The 20,828-nt window shown below is 39.6% G+C and overlaps 1 long non-coding RNA gene across 1 annotated transcript; it reads right to left on the bottom strand.

The window, feature by feature from the left end:
* Positions 1 to 2,858: 2,858 nt before the first annotated feature.
* LOC106015735 (uncharacterized) lies at positions 2,859 to 5,218 on the bottom strand. Its single transcript, XR_001187955.5, has 3 exons — positions 4,990 to 5,218; positions 4,257 to 4,491; positions 2,859 to 3,838 (listed from the first exon to the last, which is right to left on the bottom strand). It is a non-coding gene; the product is annotated as an uncharacterized lncRNA (long non-coding RNA).
* Between the last annotated feature and the right edge of the window lie 15,610 nt (positions 5,219 to 20,828).

Genomic DNA, 20,828 nt, shown 5'->3' with positions numbered 1-20,828 from the left:
CTGGTCTTTGTAATACCAGCTATATCAGTCACAGGGGGACACTTGTGCCTGACATCAGCTTACAGTTCATGCAATGACACTTCTAGAAGATGAGCTGTCAAGCTCTTTGGTGCCTGAGGGACATCACCTATGCTATTGGTACAGGAGCTGAAAATGTACGTGTTCTTTCTAGCAGCTGAACTAAAGGCACTTCATTGGGTAAATGACAACAATGTGTTGACAGATGTTTCAGGACCAGTACAGAAGAAAATTTCATTCTCAAGCTCTGTGAAAATGGCATGTTCATGCATACACATTTGTGTGTGTGTTTAATGTTTAAAGAAAGTTTAAAGATCATTTAATGTCTTTAAAAGTGCAGTCATGTCTTAGAAAAACTGCATCTTCAGGTCATTCATGAACAGTCATATTTGTAAATTTTGGCTGGTATAAAACTCCTCACAGGCACATACATTTCTAGTATGAGACAAAGATTGGAGACTACGGTTACATTTAGGTGGCAGAGAGTAAAAGGTTTGCCACTGCTTAGCTTGTGGAGCATACAGCATGAAATTTTACAAAGCTCTTTGCCACTTCATTGTTTTGATTTTCATCTTATATTTATTGTTTCTGCCTTTTTTTTTTTTTTTTTTTTAACCCCTCCTGCTACTTTTTTAGATGAGGGTCATACTCTGCCATTTAACCTACACGTTACTCCCACTGATGTCCTACTTATCAGGATGGGACAGTGTATTTAAGAGTTAAGCATCTGAGATAACTCTGTTATTCACATATCCTTCCTGTGTGATGGCTACCTCCACACCCACACATTATTTTCCCCTTACCCGTACCTTTTCCCCTCCCTCTTCCCTTCTCCCCAGTTTTCCTGTTTGATTCCCACTTTCCAGTTCTTTCTGACTAATCTCAGACTTGTTTTGTGCCTGATACTAGTGAGAAACCTTTTGCCCCTCACCAGCCAGCTCTCACACCATCACCTCTTTCACCATTTCCATCCACATGGAAGAAAAGGAAACTTTTAGTCTAAGAAGTTGCCAAGACGCCGTGCCCCTGAGCTGAGCCCACACAGTCAACATCTTGTATCAGTGGCAGATCCGGGCCTATATTTTAACAGCACACTTTGCCTTGGAAAACTTGAGGTTGTAGAGTTCTGGGTGGGCAAGAAGCTTTAGTTTAGCAGGGAGAGTCTCACAAAATATATTCACACCACAGTCCTCAGGGCTGGCAGCAGTCACTGAACATTATCTCCATGCACTCTAGCTGCTATGTCAGTTATTTCTTCACTGAGCAGTGAAGAATAGGCAGCTGTAATTTATACATCAACAAACACGATCGTTTGTGTCACAGAGCTTAGAACAAGAGGGAGAAACTGTTTTGGTCAAGTTTTTTAGCAAAAAATAATATAAAATAAAATAAAATAAAATAAAATAAAATAAAATAAAATAAAATAAAATAAAATAATTTACATCTATAGCCACAATAAAATATACAGTGACCTTGTGCTTGATAATTGTGCTCCTTCAAAAAGAAGCACAAAAATATTCAAAACTTGGAAAAAATATTTCCCTTAAAGCAGTATCACCACACTTGTATGTGCTTCACTTGTTAATGGTTAAATGTAAAATTATGATGTTTCTTTTTAAAAGATCTGTTTCAGTTCTGATGCTCAAAATCTGAGAGGTACAGTGACACATTTTGCTTGACCTGAACAGTTTTGGTTCCTGGCCATCTCAGATAAATTTCTTCTCTTCTTTTCATTGCACTCCTCAGTTTTACCATCATTAGCAGTTAGAAAGCAAACAGTTGCTCACACAGTTCAACTCAGATAGTCTGCGACTGCATGGGAAAGAAACTCAGGGAGCAAGGCTCTGCCCTGGGTATGGATGTGAGACTTTTGCTGTGCATCTAAATCAAGAGAAACTCATGCCTTGGTCCCTGGGGACACCAGCATCACTGTCGAGCTGTGCAACAGCCTAGCTCTGTGCGTGCACTGGAAGAGGTTGTAAGAGGGATTGAAATGCTTGACATGTGGGGAAAATAAGGTAAGTATCACTCCATTGTGTTTATTGATCACAGTCAGGTTGTACAAGCTTGATGTAGTCCAGAAATTTAAGATAAGAAGAATCCTTATATTTCTGTGTTTATATGAGTTCTAGATACGGAAAATTCATGTATGCAATGAAAACTTTACATAGGTTGGACAGTACTATTCCTAGTCTTGCAGATTGCTCTCCTACTGCAAATAGCTGCCTCCCTTGCTACTTGTCTGAGAGATGACTTCATATTTTAACAGTCCTCTTCTCCTATTGTATGGATGCGAAGGACTTCCTACATTTTATGAATCAACATGCAAATTTGAGCCCTTCCCATAAAATCCTTCAGTAAACAGGATAAGTTTGCTCTAAACAGTTTTCATCCAGTAACAATTCACTTTAAATTCAGCTAGCATCAACAAACTATTTTCCCTCGTGTTCTTCTAATATCTGTTTCCTGGTATAGAATAACAAGAAAAAATAACAGATATTTTGTCTACACATTGAAGAATTTAAGTTAAGTTATAGGTACTCTTTAAATAGTTACAGTACTCTGGTAGTCAACTAAATTATTTTCATTTTAAATGCAAAATAATGAATGGAATTAAAATTGGAATTGATTGGATTCAGTAAGTGTAGCATTGCAGAAAATTGAAGTAGGAAAAGTTTCAGAAGTCCACTACTTGGCATAAACAAGAATTTCACAGAAGATATCCTTACTGGAATGCATGAATAGAATAGAGAAAATAGACTTTTGTTACATGTTATATAAAAGATTGTCAGAAAGATTGATGGTACAATAGTAAGCAAAAGAAAAAAAAAAAAAAAAGGCAATTTCCAATTTTACGCATATTGAAATTCATACTTGATTGTTTTCAGTGCCAAAGTTAACAATAATAACAGGATAAGGAATTGATAAACACAGTACAAAGAAATATTCACCCAACAGATATAACACTGCATAAGGTTGGGACATAGAAATGAGTCTCACTAGACATTTGCAAAATGCAGATTAATATGTATGTTTTCTTAATTCATAAGTTGCTATTTCAAGAGAAATATAACCAGGAACACATTTTTAGGCTTCTATGTAGTCTTACTAAGGGGTAAAAAGCAAACAAAGTAGATGCTCAAAGAGAAATGTCAAGAGTAACTTGGGCACCAAACTGGCACTACATTAAAGTGGCTTGAGACCAGGATCAACAGTTGTCAGAGCAGTAAGGGGGTGACAAAATGGCTTGACTTATTTTAAGAGAACCTAAATATTGTGTTAACGTTGACAGCTGACAGTGAAAACATTGCTGAAAATGGAGTGCGAGACAGAGGTTTTCTTGATAGCCACAGGATGTCCTTGGAACAGAGGCTGCATCTCAATGAACTTGATTCCATTCACAGTACATTAGAAAGAAATTAGTTAGGGTTGAACATAATCATAATGTCAATGTAGTTTCTGCTCCAAGATCGGTCGTTCCAGTTAAGAACCATGCCATACTTGGGAAAAAAAAATGTCTTGTTTCCAAACACACAGCAAATCACTTCCAGACCAAACACAATGTTTCTCTCCACCTTTCTTCTTCCCATGTTTTCTTCCTTTTTCAAGCACAGTTATAAAAACTCATGTTTTCAGCTGCTTTTGTCAGGAGAGCTAATGAGTTGGGGAGGGACTAAAAGAAAACACAGTAGAAATGGGGTCACTGAGAGGTTAAACTTCATGAATTTATTCATTGGGATTCAGCTCACGCCCTTCTGAAATGAGATGTCATCATTAAAATTGTGGATGACACTGTTGCACAACGATGCTTCCTGACAAGCTGTTAGAAAGACATGAAGGAAATAGGTTTCATTTAGACTTCAATACATCATTGAGATAAGGAAACAAGCCTAAATGAAACAAACAATGTCAGAAAAGTCCTGAAAACAATCTGTATCTGTGTAGGATGATTGTAAAAGAGAAATGTTCTAATTTCATTAAAAAATAAATAAATAAATAAAATAAAATAAAGCAGCTAAGCATCTCATCATTCCTTTCTTTCTTTTCTGGAATTCTTAGTTGTGAGACATGAATAGCACAAGTACCTTGGAAGTGAATATATTGCTTATTTCATCCTAGTACTTTTGGTATAGCAGAAATGTTAGCTGGGTGGTTTTTTAAGAGAAGTGAAGAATCTAGTTTTTTGAAAAGGAGAAAAAAAGGAATAACAACCATTTCTGATGAAGCACGAAGGGTACAGACTAAGGAGGTGCAGTCCAGGGCTGATATAGCCTTTTCAGTGCACGGGCTGACACCACTGGCAGATGAATCAAACAGCTGTCCCAAGGCAGAAATCAGTCATATCTGGGCCAGTCCTGACTGGTGCTGTTCTGCCTTCTTCATTGGGGCTTGGCATCTTTTCCCAAAATGTTGCTTTAGTGCATTATTATCCTTTATTTCTAGATGGCTTTCAAGTGGCTAAATGAAATCTTCCTGGCGGTAATTGGAAACCATTACTTTGTGCCTTATCTGCAATAAACCCTTTCCTCTTTGCCCTCTGTACATTTAAACACTGCCACCCTATCCCACCCTCAGTTTCCTCTTCCTTTAATTCGCTACACCTCTTCTCTCAGGCACGTTTTAGTGTCTCCCCTGGCTCCTGTTCCCCTCTGGATTCCCCCTTGTTTCCCATCTCTCTCCAAACCAGCACTGCAGGCATAGTGGTTTTTAGGCAATACCTCACCTTGAGAGGAAAAATTGCCCCTCTACAGCCTGCACTCCCATTTATGCAACCCAGAATGGCATTTTCTTCTCATGAAACAACATGCCATTTACTGTCTGATTCACCATCAAACACAAACCACTTCTGCTGAGCTGCTGCTTGCCAGTGTACTCCTGACTTGCATTTGCACAGCTGGCCACTAACTTTCGAAAGTGGCTTAACTATCACTTGTCCCAGCTGAGCCTCCTTTTATTTGCTGCAGACCATACCTGTATTTAAGGAAGAACATTTGGAATTAAAATCCCATCTCCTAAAATGTTTCCAGCCCTTCCCTGCTTGCTGAAGTCTACAAATCTAATAAACCTACTCACTATTAATACCTCCAGCTTTTTATAACTGGATGTCTCAGTTATGAACAGCATTTTTCCTACCATCCTTGAAGGCTGCCTTGTTTTTTGGAGAATTTATGGGACTCTGAAGCTAACCAAGTTGCCCACAGAAAGGTTTCTGGCTCATCAGTGAGATTTACAGCCTGCTAACTACTCCATAATAAGGTAAATAGGGAACTGCTGGGCCATCAGGGAGTCTGACACAGAAAAAAAAAAAAAAAAAGACAGCAGTTTCCTCTCCTTTCCCAAGCCCCTTGTCTCATTATGTTTAAAAAAAAAAAAGTTTTAATAAGATGGAAACTTTCCATTTCAAGATAAAACTAGAGCTTTACTAAAAAACTTTGAAAACTTTGAAAAACTGTAAAACTTTGAAAGTAGTTGTTGAGATTAACGGAAGTCAAGTCTGAATAAATACCATGGGACTTTAAATGGGATTTCTATCCAATGGAATCCAATGGAAACAAAATGCCCTACAGAAGAAAGCCATCTCTCTGATTACTCTCTGTGCTGTATAATTGCCATCCATTTTATCATGACTCTCCAATTCAGAACAGCCTTGATTTTTACAACTGTGAAAACAATGAATAGGAGAAGACAAAGTCCCATATGACATACAGCATTTGTTGGCAGGGAATGGAAGCATTCACATGAACTGTAGATAAACTAAGCTGTAAATTAATTTTAACAGAATTGAGATTTCCTGGAAAAAAAAAAGGGGGGGGGGGGCGGGGGGGGAAGGGCGAATATACCTTTTTTTTTTTTTCTGGAAGAATTTATGGCACTTTCTCTGCTCTGCATTGGTGATGTCTCTGCTTGCACTTTGCATTGCTCTGGAGTAGATTAACTTTCTGGGTAGCCCTCATTACCACATTTCATTGTGTGACAGCATTTCTGTAATGCTGAGCTTTAAAAGACATTGCCGTACACCTACTGCTGGATCCCTTCTGTTCTGATCAGCTACCCTGGGAAAGCTGCTACAGACTGAAAACAAACACTTCTTTTCTCTCCTTCTTTTAAACATATATACTAATATGATGAAAAAAAAAAAAATAACACTTGTCTGTGATGTTATTTGGAATAAACACCCACATATTGAAAAGAAGCTGTTTTTATCTCAGTACATCTACTGACTATACCTGCATAACCTTTTCAAGTAAGACAACCACAAAAGGCAGGTGATTTTGGTATTATTTTGTTTTAGGTGACTTTTTCAGTATACTGTACAATTAAGCTGGCTGTTGTTTTTTTGTTTGTTTGTTTGTTTGTTTGTTGTGTTTTGTTTAAATCTCAAGAAAAGAAGTCAAAAAATTCAGTGCAGAGAGGCAGAATTAAAAACTGACCTGAAAAATATCACATAACTGGAACTGCAAACACTGATCTTAGCAAAAATCTGAAGGGAAATGCCAGCCAGAATTACACATTACCTTGAAAGGAACAAACACAATTTTTTTCCTTGAGCTACCAAAGGATCTGGTCCTAGTCTATAGCAATATGGTGTGGTTTATATTCCAGGTGTCCTCAGTTCACTCCCTTCACTGCTGAACTCAGACATTTAGTCTGCAATTTGTTCCATACAGGTGGACATGTGCAAGCAACAGTTATGCTGATTGTGACAAATTAGCTCATTTGCTTGCAATTGCTGAGGTTGAGGCAGTTGGAAAATGTAACAGCAAGGATTTTCCAAGTAAATGGCAAAAACTTGTACACATATGTTCAAGATAGCTCATCTGCAAGGTAGTAGTAGTGGACAAACCACTACTCAAAATACTGAATGTAGCTATTGCAAGGAAAACATTGTGTGCTGAAGAAAGAAACAGGGAAAGTGAAGGCTGAGATTCCTTTGGAAGATCCAGTTCTGCCAAGGGCTCTGTTTGAAGTGGCCAGCTTGTAAGTACTGTTTGGAGTGCTGAAATGTCATAAAATCACTTCTCTATTTTGAATAGCTTCACTTGTCCAAAAAATTATATTTTTAATGCAACAGGAGCACCTACATGCTAAACCAGAGCAAGCAAAAATCAGCAAAAAGGCCATGCATCACTTCCTCTGAGAAAGACAAGATACTGCTTCTCATAACCTCATCACCATCATCTGGGCTCTTTGAAGGCATTTCTTGCTTCTTTTCTGTTTGAAACCCTATGCTCATTTCAAGCACACTCTATAGGGACAGACCCAAGGAACTGTACTGTGTGGCCATAAGGGTGATGCCAAGGTGTTGTTTTCTGTTCTGTTGCCTGATTTTTCAGCCCCTCACTTCTGTACACTGATATTAGGTACACGGCATGTATTTTGATTGCTAAGTGTTTCACAATAATGCCTTTCATATGTGGGTAAAAATTACATCTGTGCTCAAGCTCCTGACCCAAATCTATAATCCTGACCTGAGTTTCCTCCAAGGGGAAAAATGTTTGCATAATAATGATATGCTTGACCTCAGATCTTAATCTGGGAGACATGAATCAGAAGACAGGGCTGTGGAATGACAAGAACTAACTTATATTCTCATGTCTGGCAACGGCTCGCTCCGTGACCTGAGGGAGTCATTTCTTCCCTGGGTGCCTTGCTTTCTCCCTGTAAACAGAGGTAATAATGCTTACCCTCACAAAGGCAATTTGAGGTCTATTGCCAAAGGCTGCTAAATGCATTTATAGCTGCCTGGGAAAATTTTTGTTTTGTTTCCTAGAAAATGATCAGGATAGCAGCTTTTACATAGTTTAGAGGTATTTACATGCAGCAGTCCAAATCAGCCATTGCTAATACAAATCTGACTGGGTCTTTGAGGATCTCTGTGTATTTATTGTCCATCGGCAGACTCTATAATTAGGCTGCAAATACAGGAATGAACTCATGTTTGGAGCTTCTGCCATTGTTTCACTGTTATGGGGAATTTCTACACCAGTTGCCCCACTACCAGTGAAGCAGGCATGTTGGAGAAGGAGGAAAGGGAATTAAAGGTCTTACCAAAGACCAGGACCCTTAGGATAGACCCTTCTTTCCATGCCCAGCTCTGCTAATGGGAGCTCTGAACCCCCATGGATCCTCTCCATGATGCCAAGCTTGGTGGGCACCCCTCAACATGGGTACACACTTGCTATGACTGCCACCCACTCTTCAGCTCAGCCTGGCTCTCCACTGCATGGATCTGAAGTTTATCCTCCCAAAATCATGTCTTTACCCAGGGGAACACTGTTTCCTTAGAAGAGAGCTTGGTTGACATCTGTGGCACCTTCTGGGGGTCAGCTGCTGGTGGTGGGGCCTGTCACAGCTGATGCGGTGTGTTAGTGCAGCTAGGCCCTTCTGAGTCACTAATCCCAGGCTGGATATACAGGATGCAAACCCCTCGTTACAGGATCTTTGTCAGCCAGATACATGGTCTTTCTTCTTTCTCAGACTTTGAAGTGGTTTTGTGGTTGTATGAAAGCTGTTTAGTCAACACAGCTTCCCTGCCAGGCAGCAAAGTAGTTACTGGGATCAGAGTGTCAGGAAAGAAAGAAAATGTAACGCTGCATTCATTTGGAAATTTTATATTCATCTGTGCGTGTTACTGCAAGGTGGGAAGCCTCCCAAAGTTCAGTTAGAACAGCCACCATCCTCAGCTGTTCCCATAGGGATCCTTGGGGCTGCACTGACCCCAGTACCTGTGCCCAGGCCTCTCAGGCAGGGCCCACTCCGCAACAGGGAAGAGCTCCCTCTTCAATTTACCAGGCCATAAAACTGGTTCTGCCTGTGGAGATCACCTCTCCCTGGGTTTCACTAGATTATGGACTTCACTGTTTTACGGGTTTGCTGCTTCCCATTTGAGAGCTACCTGACAATGCAAGTAAATAGGACAGAGTCTGCAAAGGGTTTTCGACATATGTAGATTTCTATCAAAGTCACAAAGCTTATGCAAATTAGGAAAAAGTAACAAAAACTGCCTGGAAAAGCATTTTACTAACCCTAAACATCCTTTGAGCTTAGAGAAATCCTTTCACGGGATCCATTTTGTATACCTCCTTACTCAGTAGACCTTTGGTCTATCTCTTACGTTGAGATATATCCCTCTTCATCTAACAGGACACAGTCACTTCAAGCCTCTTCAAGGGATTCAAACCATTGTTGCTGGGGTAAAAAGAAGAGAAGAAAATAAAATAGAAAAAATATTGGTTAGATGTATTGAGAAATATTGTTGTGTTTGAATATGGGGTCTTTCTGGTTCATAACTCTAGATCTCAAGCCCTAGTCCAACAAAAGAGGGAGGAAAAAAAAAAAAAAGGAAAAAGAAAAAAAAAAAAGCAATATAGTTGCCTGATCAAAATAATGCTTGCAGGGCAAGATAGAGCTTTTAATATGAGGTAAGACTCCATTTTTCTGGCTTTTCATCTAAATGTAAAGTACCACCCCTATCTATAAATTAGTATTTATTTGTATTGTTGTATTTCTTAAGAATTGAGCCATGGTCCAGAAATAATATGTTGTTCCTTAGCAAATATATGCATGCATAACCACAAAGCTGGAACCTCACTGCAAAGAGAGGATCTTAAAGGCTCAAAGAAAGAAGATGGAAATGCATCAACTTCATTCCATATCTAAATCACTTTTAACTCAATCATTTTTCTAGTTTCAAATGTTAAAGAAATTTCCCCTTGTGCTATGTAGCTGATTACTAGGTGTTTTCTGCCACATTTAATCATGATTAGATATAGTTTTATATCTTTGAAAGCTGTACTTTGCCTTTGTGCAATCTTCATGTGAGAAAGGTTTGAGTAGATTCATTTCTCACCAGAATATTATATTGGAATAACAAGTACACACTTGCAAAATTTTCTTCTGATTTTGAGGACCATCAGACTTTTATACGTTATTTTTTCCCTCTTGGTTTGACTTTTCTCTGCTTTCTTTTTCAGTCCCTCAGTTCATTAGTCTCACACTTTCCCTCCACTCTCTCTGTCCTGCCATACTGTCTTCTCAGGTTTTCCTTTTTGACAGCTGAAATATAAGAAGGAGAAGATGCTTTTACTGCTGCTTCTGACAGTACGAGTATAAGCCAAAGGGTGATAAGACTTCAACTAACAGCTACGAGTGCCTGTAAGGAGAACCCCCCTTCCGTCCCCACTCCCACCCCCCCCTTTTTTTTTTCTTCCATTTCTCTTGATTTGGAACTAAAGAGAAATCAAAAAGCCTGATGCCTCAGCATTTGAACAAAAAACACAAGAGGAAAGAGACATCAGAGAGTGTGGCATGGTCCCAGCCCCACCTATGATACACTAAATCACAAGGGCCCAAGGCTGCTGATGTACTAGTCTACTGGGCAGAGCTTTAGTGGGACAGCCAACAAAATACTCTTTATCGTCTCTGAAAGTTTAAGCCACCTTCTTCATCTTAGAAGTCATCATGATGAGAGATATCTTTTAGAGATATCATTTCTTCTTCCATGAAACCTATTATTACTCATTCTCCACTGGGTTGAATGGGTTTACACTAGAGAATAGAATCCCTTAAAGTTTTCAAGCATTAGGTAAACTAAAAGACATGAGAGATCCCTTAACTGAGGAAAGTATTATCCTAGAAGCTCTGAATGTTTTTTTCCTGTCATACAAATGAACATAGTGGATGTTAAAATCCAGCAGCCTGAAGGTTAATATCTACTTGCCAACTGGAAGAGGAGGCAGCCTGGGAAGTTCTCATACACACAGCTCCACCAATGCTCTTGGTTTTCAGCAGGAAAAGGGCACTTCTGAGCATGGCAGAGCTAGTTTATAAGATGGCCAGTGTGGCCATAGCTGTCTTTGCACAGCAGCAGGGCTAAAGAAGTGCCGTGGCTGAGAACCGAGGTCCACTGGGTCGAGAGCTGAGGTCCATCTTTATGGCAGAGCCCAGTTTCCCTGCTGGTACCATACCCACCTATCCTCCCAACTCATTTGAGTAAGAAGCTTTGGTTCACTGTTATCTCTGCTTTAAATAAGTGATTTCAGCAGTTACTTTTTGCTAGTTTGAAGTGTTTCAAGCTGGCTATTGCAGATTTTGAGCACTCATCTGGGTCTCTGCCCAGGTATCACTCCAACCATTTGAGCAGAAGCATTACATGCTTGAGTGATAGCTCCCTCCATGTCCCTACCTGGACCTACCCCAACACACAAATGCTTCTGGGGCTTAAACCATCCCCAGCTGATCTTCCTGTCACAGCCAGCTGCTCGGTGCCGGGTATCACAGCACAGCGGTGGGGAATTGTTTAATATAACACTGCAGCTTGAAAATGCATTCTTTTCAAGCCAAGGAGACTAGTCTCCTTCAAACAGGACTTTGAATCATAAATAATGTCACTTGTCTTTATAGAAAAGATGACACTCAGTTAATAGGGTGGCAAAGTTCATACGTTACCCTATAATTAAAAAACAAGGGGAAAGACGGACCACTTAAAAGGGTTTCCCGCTGTGACAAATTCTGTAGATAATAACATTTCTGCGCTGCTGTAAAAAGCTACCACTTTGGCTGTAAATCCTCCAGCAAGGGTAATGAGTAACATAGTTGGCCTTTCATTTGTTTTGAAGCCTGATGACCAATCTTTTTGGAAAATAAAAGCACAATGCCTGCATCATCGGATCAATTGATCCAGAATGTATCTTAAAGAAACAGCTTTGTTTCCGCTTCAGTGCCTAATTTCAGTTGTGTAATTAAGGCAATATCATTTGCATTTTTGATGTATGTGCCTTTTGGTCTGCGCAAACAAATGCCATGCCCATGATTTAATTCTTATCTTTATTTTGTGGTGGCTCACATTTCAAATCTCTCTGTACATTGACAATTTATGATTATTATTATAATTATTGTTTTTGTTATTGTTATTTATGATTGCCAATTGACTGCCACAAATCCCCTCCCACTAGAGACTTTGGTGGCAGGGAAACATTCTTCCCTCATCTGCCAGCAGCCTCTTAGCACACAACCCTAGATGAAGAGCACTTCACAGCAGATAGCATTTCTAATCTTAATAGGCTCAAACTTTAAGTTTCGTTTGCACCTTTGTTAACCAGAACAGAAATATAGCAAGTTCACAACTTTTTTTTATTTTTTTGTATAGAGTGTAATGAAAGAGCCCCCCCCCCCCCAACCTCCCATTTCCTCCTGCGATTAATTGAAATGCAGCCCCCTAAACCTCCACTAATTTGTTTTGAAGCTAGCTATTTCCTCAACCAGTTGCAGCAGATTAAAGTTGTTGATAGGAGACAGCATTTTTTTTTCCTTCCATTGCTACATGCCAGTTAAATCCCTGGCTTTGCTCCCCTATCTCTTGACACATATATCTGAGCCACCACAGATAAACCCACCAGGCTCAGACACACGTCCACTAGGCCTGCGAGGGGCTCGCTTTGCTCTCTGCTGAACAGCCTGGTGACAGGCAGTGAATGTAGCCACAGAGGAGGAGGGACAAGGAGCAGAGCGCCTAGCAGTTAAGGTTATCATTTCCCAGGCTACTTCAGGGGCCAGGTTTTTCCACCCTCTCCCATCCTGAGCACTCCAAAAGCAGGCAGCTGCTGAGCCAAGCAGGAGGCCAGTGCAGCTGCACGCATGTGAGGCAGGCAGCGTGGAGGGCTCCGTTGTTCGACTTGCCAAAAAAAATTACAGGGCACATTTATCTGGACTCTGGGATTCAAGGCAGCATAGGGAATAATTTTACCAAGGCATTGACTGGGAGATTAAAGCTTGTTGTTAATATGTGCATGGTTGTATACTAGCTAAACCTATTCTCCCAAAGGTTACACATGACTGGGTTGTTCGGACAAAGCCCTTGTTCTCTCTCTCTTTTTTTTTTTTTTTTTTTTTTTTTTTTTTTTTTTTTGGCACTACAGTTAGCTTGATTTCATCCAAGTCATTCTCATTCTTCATGTGTCATGCTCTGCGTATGCTTGCCGGCAAATTTACATCTTAAGGCGGTTGTGTCACAACCTTCCATACAATTTTTTTTTCCTGTTCTCAAATGTAGACATTTTCTTTCTGGGACTGAATCCCAGTTTCCTTCTGTATATTGTTGTCTTTAGTTTTCGACTTGTTTGGGACAGGGGGGTTCCGCTGTCCTGCTGGGGCTGGGGGGAGCTCAGCTGCAATTGATCTAGCACTTGACTGACGTACTTACTATGTTTCTGTTTCATCAGCTTTCCACACAATTGACCATAAAATTAAACCTATACTTCTAAAGCACTTAGTCAGCTGTAAGAATTACCCATTATGCCCATTTATTTGCTGTATGGGTTTTTAGTTTTATTTTATTTTGTTTTCTTTTTTATTATCATTATTTATTTTGTGCTGGTCTAGTGCTTTGCATCTCAATGTGGCTATTAGTGAAATGTAAAAGGGACATCTAAGGGCCACATAAGCAGGGAGACATGGACCCACCAGGCTCTGAACCATGTTGTTTTTTTTTTTTTTCTCTGCTTTTGTTTCCACTGTCATTGACAGTGTTAGCCCAATAGAGTTTGTAAGAAAATGTCTTCAAAGTGCAGTTCTGTTGCTGCTTGACTGCATTTGTCTATGTTTTTTCTTTGTCTGTCACTGAAGCATTGACTCAAGAATCACTGAAAACTTACATCAATTTCTAATGAGCAAGACTTTACCAAGCAGGTATCTGGACAAAGAACAAACAAACCCTACTTTTCACTCCACCCCAGCTGCTTTGGATCCCATTGAAGATTGCCAAATAGGTTAGAGTCATGCGTGAAGTTTGTCACTTCTGAGTTGCTGACAGTACCTACCTCAACGTACTACATGCTATGCATGTTAAATGATTTTACTGAAAGAAATTGAAATGTATTGAAGCATTGCTGCCTGTTATGTAGCACTATTCTTTCCACATGCAGTTGGGAAAAAAACAAGAAGTGATTGTGTTTTGCCATTACAATATTTGGTTTTGGTAAATATGAACATTTTAGAAGCTGAATAAAAGTAGTCACTATAACATATTCAGCCCATCTATTCCAGCACATGTTTGATACTAAAATATAACCTCCTGCTTAGGACTGTCTGCGATTTTACATATATAAATATGCAATAGAAAGAGATGTTCTGTAGGCTTATAGTGAAATAAAAAGTTCAAGGCAGACCAAAATTACCTCCCTGCCTTCCTGCTTTCTAAAGGACACTTTTCATGGTACATATGTCCTTGTGTCCTACCCATTCCTCCATGCAGGAGCTCAGCAGCTCCGCCACTAGTGCCTTCAGTGGGGAAAGATCCAGTCTCTTTCTAGGTATTTCTGTCAGCATGTTTTCATCAGTGCTGAAGGATCATAAGCAATGACTATTGCACATCAGAAATCCCCCATAGTCCGTGGATCCACGCAGCAGAGGCTGTAACATCTCACTGACTCCTTCAATATTCAAAGACTTGGAATTGTATTTAGCATTATACTGAAGAACTTTTTTCACAAGATATCTTCGCCACCGACAAGAATAAACAAGAAAAATACATCTGTTGGCAAAGATCAAGTCTGAGTATTAGAAATGTCATTATATCACCTACTGGTAAGAATACTCTTGTTTTAAAATAAGGCCAACAAGCCCCATGGTATCGCTATTTCATCACATCCTTTGGACCATTTTTTTTCTGATATATCACCATAAGTAACAAAATATACTCATCAGGAATGGCATCACTATGGTAAGAAATTAAGTGAAATTATTTTGGGGTTCTGTTTAACAACTTCTAAACAAGTTGGGGTGTGATATTAAGTGGTGAAATGGAAAAGGTCCTTTTAAATTTATTCTCTCTACCTAATCCACAACAGAAAGAAGTTATTTTCTTTGGGTAACAATTCTTTGATAAGATCTGTCAGTACCCAACTATCTGATAAGCTGGTAACTAGAGATCCGATGTCACCTTTTATTTTATTTTCTTATTCTGTCAGCAATACAGGGATAGGCGGATACAGTAACTCCAAAGTTTTCAGAAGTTTTCTTAGCCATAATTTATAAATGAAATCCCAAAGGAACTTCCATTCTTTTTCATAAATCACAAATTAAATATGATCCTCTGAAAGAAAAATCACTACACAGTAAAGACAACTGACAGTTGTGACTGAAGCTCTTGCCAGACAGCCATGTGTTTAGCACAAATGCATTTCTTACCCCTGTGGTTCCCTCAATTACAAGCTGTAAATCACATCTCCCAGTGATATGTCTTACCATTCGCAGTCCAAATCATAACGTTTTTGCCACTACTGTTAAGAGCCCATGTGTGTTGTAGTGGCCTGGCACCTCTGGGGCTCGGGGCTTGTGTGAGCTGGGTTTGCTGTGGTGCAGCATGCAAGCTGCGGGGCCATCTCTGGGGAACCAACTATTTTAACCATTTTTATTAAAAAGGATTTTTTTTAATTTTTATTTTTCATTGTGCAATGTAGACTCCAAGGGCATAGCATTTTGACTAGACCAGTAATAAACTCTGACAGGGGGTTAAAGAATTAATTAGGCTAATATGCAATTCTTAATTCCATAGAAGGCGGTAGTTATCTTGTTGCTCATAGCAAAACTTTGTGTGAAACATCTTGGGCTGGGATTTTGAGATGTAACATGAATGATTTCAAGATGCTTTCTACTTCGAGCTGTCCACCTGACTCTATTTTAACATACTCAGTGCTCTGTTTTGAAATTCAGGCTTGCCACTTCAAAAGAAAATAACCTGGGAAGACAGTTTAAATAAATAATGATCAGTTATTTGCTATTATTCAAAGAAGACTGTGACATAATACATGTTTTAAAACCAACAAGGTTTAGATAGTTAAACTATTGTATTAATCATAGATAATAATGAAACTATTATACTAGTAATGTAATTATGCAAAACCACCATTTAAGTCTATTTTTGCTACTGCATATGTATATAATGAACACTTTCCACAGGTCCTCTGTGTAGCTTTTTTATGCTTTGACTAGACCATATCTTGTCTTTCCTGATGAACACACATTGATTTGCAACTCCATCTACCGTATTTAAACTTTAACTTTAAAAAGGCTGTTGGTATATCTGTGAGTATGCCCCCTCTGTGCCTTTTTATCAGACCAAATCAGCACGCAGGAGGAATCACAGGAATCCCACTCCTGGCTCCGCTAGCCATTAAAGCTTGACCTGTGACTCTGTGGCATTCCTCACGTCTCCTGTGCAGTCATTCCTCTGCTGCCACAGAAACTGCCAGTTATTGCTGGCAGCAATGGCCAACTGCTTTGATCACCTGCCTTGCTATAGGGGAAAATTATACACACCGTTCCAGCACACCTACAAAAGGAATACTTAGCGTTTTCCTCAACCTCTTCCTAGGTCATTGGTCTGGTCCCTAAAACAAAACTACTGGAAGTTTCAGCACTGTTTTGATTGTGTCTGCATGGTGAGGAAGATGCTCAGCTGGTAGGAATTATGCATTTAGAGGCACAATGACGAGGAGCGAAATGAGAATCTGCTTCCCTTGCTGGGGATACCCTGTACTGCACTACTATTAATGTTTAGTTAGTCATTTAAAAGATGTCAATTATTTCATTTTTCTAAATCATTAAACCCCAAAATCTTTATTTTCATTCTGAATAGTGAATACATCAGCTTTGATTCAAAGGTTTATCACCAAGCTTGTTCTTTATCTTGTGTCATATACTTGTGCTTTGTACTTTTCACATACCTTAATTGTACATATCCATAAAATGATCTATTTTTCCACATAGTTTTGTTTTCATTAATTTTTTAAGTTGCCCTAGTAATTCATTTCATTAACACAATCTTATAAATGCTACTGAGAAATAAACCAAAACAAGTTACATAAGAAACTGAGTCTTAGTAGTGCCAAGATTTTATTTTCTGTGTTGCACATGCAAAGTTTTCCTAGTTAATTAAGAACAAACACACCCACAGCACAACTAGCTCCTACAACGTGAATTTCATTTCCTTCAAGCTAAATAAAGACCAAACAAAACTGTTCTTGTTACAATTCTGATCTTCAAAGGAGTTTATTTATTTCCTTTTATAGGTCTGGACAGCCTTGAGCGCTCTGTGTTTAGATTAAATCAGCTCCAGAATCCCCCTGTCCCTTTTTGCTGTAAACAATGCTGAAATGGGAATGATACCTTAAGATTAAAGCTGAACCCCCCGAATCAGTGGGATTAAGTGAAAAGAGGTTGCCAAGAAGAAGGAGCAGCCCTGCCCTAGACTCCTGCATTCTGGGCCCTTGCAGGTCTCTGATGCTGGGCAAACCACTGGAAACAAACACCCCATGTCCCTGTTTACATATTGGAATGAGGATCTGTTCCTGCCTGCTCTGGTGTCTCTGCCAGAGGAATTTGTTTGGGGCAGGAACTGCCTTTTTATGGATGTTGGTGAAGTCCCTGTTATCATGGTGGTGTGAGGTACAAGTAAGAGTACATGGCTGCCATCTGACCCACAGGTCTCAGCATCATCCTCCAAGCTGGGCACTGAACTGGTCTTGATCCCACACACATGTTGGTGAATTTGTGTGATGCTGTCAATAACACCCTTCATTTTTCTCTCTTTGCCTTAAAACTGAGAACTCTGGCTACATCTTCAAATTTAAATAAATAAATAAATAAATAAATAAAAGTATTTTTTGTCCACTTTCTCTTTTGTAAATGTTTTTTTATCCCCTTCAGGTTACTAAAACACATGATCGCTGCATCAAGATCAAGTTTTTGACTAGCCACAAATTTTCCTAATTGTTTCTCCATAGCACTTAAAAAGTGCTGAAGTTACTGAACCTGTAAGCTGTCCATGACCAAAACAAAACAAACAAACAAAAAAAGCCACGTTTCTTCCTAAAAAAAAAAAAAGTCTGTTATGTTATACTAAGACTAAGCAAAAGAAAGGAAGACAGTATTGTCCTTTGCAGGAGTGACGAATGATGAACGTCTGGTGGAGCTGTGATGGATCGTGGTGTCCTAAGGACACCGGAGGTAACACAGGGAGGGGAACAAGAGTCTATGAGGTCGGCTGGTATAGAAGGGAATCTCTCAGACATCCGCTACCTTCTCTTTCATAAGTGGTCTAACACACTCATCAGACTCAGTCCTAAATAATTTTTCTCCACTTATATCCAGCTTTGAAACTTGCTAGTTTTATGTTCAGATCTGGAGAAGGCATATTCACCTTCGTATTTGTCTATATCATAGAGGGCAAGTATTGTCATAACTGGAGGTGTGCTGTGTGCTTTATGTTTCTTGCCTGAGCATTTAGCATACTTTGCCTGATGCATTTAGCATACTTTGGTAGGCAGGAACTTTGCCTCTAATGGGTTAGGTGAGAAAAGACATTTTTTGAAGGCTGGAATAGAGGAGAATGGGAAATATTTCTTTCTAAGTGTGACATCTTTCTGTTGTATGCTGGGGTAGGTTAATAATTTTCAATATGCATTTTAAAATTTTTAATATGCATTATAAAATAGGATGGTATGTAAAAATTCAGTTTTCATTGTGAGGCACACTCTGCACAGAATGCATTTCCTTTAAGACAGAGGCTCCCTGAGACTGAATAGCCTTGGCCCTCTGTCCTGTATCTCCTAGCTAGCACTGGAGCACTTCTTTCCATTGCCAGTAAAAGCTCAGCTGCTTACCTCAAGCAGACCACCTGGCCAAGTCTAGCCAGATGTCTTGCAAACTTGATTTTCATGATTGGATAGAAAATGTTACTCAAAGTAATGCTATTTCTAAAGCCTCTTATTATATTCTTGTTGTTTCTGTGCTGTCACTTGAGAGACTAGATGAGATTGTCTTTGATGGATGAGCAGTGGTTCATAATCCAGGATCTATGTTCCCTCACATGTTTGAAAATGTCAGTACTAAAATCTCCCTAGAAGCCACTGAAGCCATCACAGATTAATATTAGAAAGGAAATTACAACATAACACAATATTACAATATAATACAATACTGCAATAACCCCATGTCACCACTCCTTGCTATTAGTACATTACCATTGCTGTTTCTTCCAGTGAGGTCTGGCTGTGTGGACCAAGCTGCTGCCTCTTCTCAGACACAAAACACGCACTTTAAGATCTAGAGTTTTCCACCCTGCTCCCTGGCTCCCAAGGCTGAACATTGTTTTCCATGACCTAAAATATTTTTCCCCAGTAAAACTGAATAGTTGAATGCACATGGAAAGCAATCAGTTTCACAAATCATTGTCAGTGCTGTGTGTAGCACTTGGGCTGACTTACGCACACATCCTCTTGGCTCATCTGGGGAATGCCCATCCTGCACATGCATGAAGTGGTACACTGGGGAATAAAGGACACTGTCTGCCCATCCCTGGTACAAGCTGGGGGGAAGAGTGCCATTTTTGGGACCCATGCCCCTGTCCTCCCTGTGGCTGTGCTAGTTCAGATGCCATGGCAGTGCACATTCCCCCACCATGTGGCTGTTTGTGAGGACAGGAAAGTTTTTAAGCTTCTACATCCCTCTTCTTGATTACCCCTAAATACTGGCATAGACTCAGTGCACTCACTGATATGGATGTGCGCTCTCACGATTACACAGAAGCAGGCTGTACGCCCTTCAGCACGTACACTAGCTGGTATCTCACACGTGTGGTTGCTCAGAGGGAACCACCTCAGCATTCCCGCAGCACCAGCTGGTGCCGAGCCAGGGTGTGGACAGCCTGGATCATAACGCCAGGCTCGAGACTTCCCCCCCTTGCCAGTAACAGGAACAAAATAATCTAGTTTAAATAACTCCTCAGCAGAACACAGGCCACACCAAAACGACCTGCTCACATCCTTTCATTAAGTCATTTTTCACACAATTAAAATAACTAAATAATAAATAAACAGGATTGCTAGCAGTTAACAGAAAGTAAAACAAGGTTTATCAAGAAAATTAAGATTAATTATTCACTGAACTCTCATTAGGAGAAAGAACCCCATGAAGAGGGAAATGATAATTTCATTTGAAATGAAGACTGGTTATAAATGCGTTTGGGTATTTTTGGAACAGGTTCTGGTAAACACAAGATAAGCTGCATTAACTTACATTGGATAGCTGCTTAGTTGTTAAAATAAATATTCCAATTAAAATAACATGAAGTATGGTGGAAGCATGCTATGCATAAGTTTTATGCTGAGCCCAGTGAGCAGGGAACTGTTTGGCAGTGCTCTGTGATGGAAACTGGTCAGAAGAAACTGAAAACTCACATCGGGAGCGTGCCTCGTTGAGAGCGCTGTGCTTAAAAGAACAGGAGGTTAATGAGGTCCTTGGTGGTATTTCAGGACCTGAGAAGAACATACTGCTCACTGAAAGCTTTTTAAGTTATTTATAAAGTGTGTTAAAAAGGAACTAATTCTCCTTAGATTACACCAGCGTGTGAGGAATTCTGTTCTTTAAAAGCCCAAAGCCATTTCTTTTAATGAAAGTGATGCTTAATTTATATAGACAGAATCAATTTAAAACACTTTCCTTTCCATTACTCATTATTATTGTCACAAGTAGCTGCTCTTCCGCAGCACTGAAAAGCTGGTAAAGGCGAACATCTCTACCAAGCCTGTCACTCATTTATATCATCATTTTGGGCATGTTTTGCAGGTTGTCTGTCTCTTAATCTCTTATAATTGCAGAAATAAGTGTATTTGCCCCTCTCTGTGCAGCACTTTCAGATTCAGTGTTGAAAGTACTGTAAAAGCATTAATTATTATCTTACTAGTGGCAAGTACATGAAAAATTACTTCAAATCTTGCACGGAGGAAATGTTTCCAAACCTGAATGTAATT

Source organism: Anas platyrhynchos, chromosome 4 (genome assembly GCF_047663525.1).
Source record: "Anas platyrhynchos isolate ZD024472 breed Pekin duck chromosome 4, IASCAAS_PekinDuck_T2T, whole genome shotgun sequence".
In the NCBI taxonomy this organism is placed as follows: domain Eukaryota; kingdom Metazoa; phylum Chordata; class Aves; order Anseriformes; family Anatidae; genus Anas; species Anas platyrhynchos.
The sequence above is the reverse complement of the archived record's forward strand: the minus strand, read 5'-3'. Positions and strand labels throughout refer to the sequence as shown.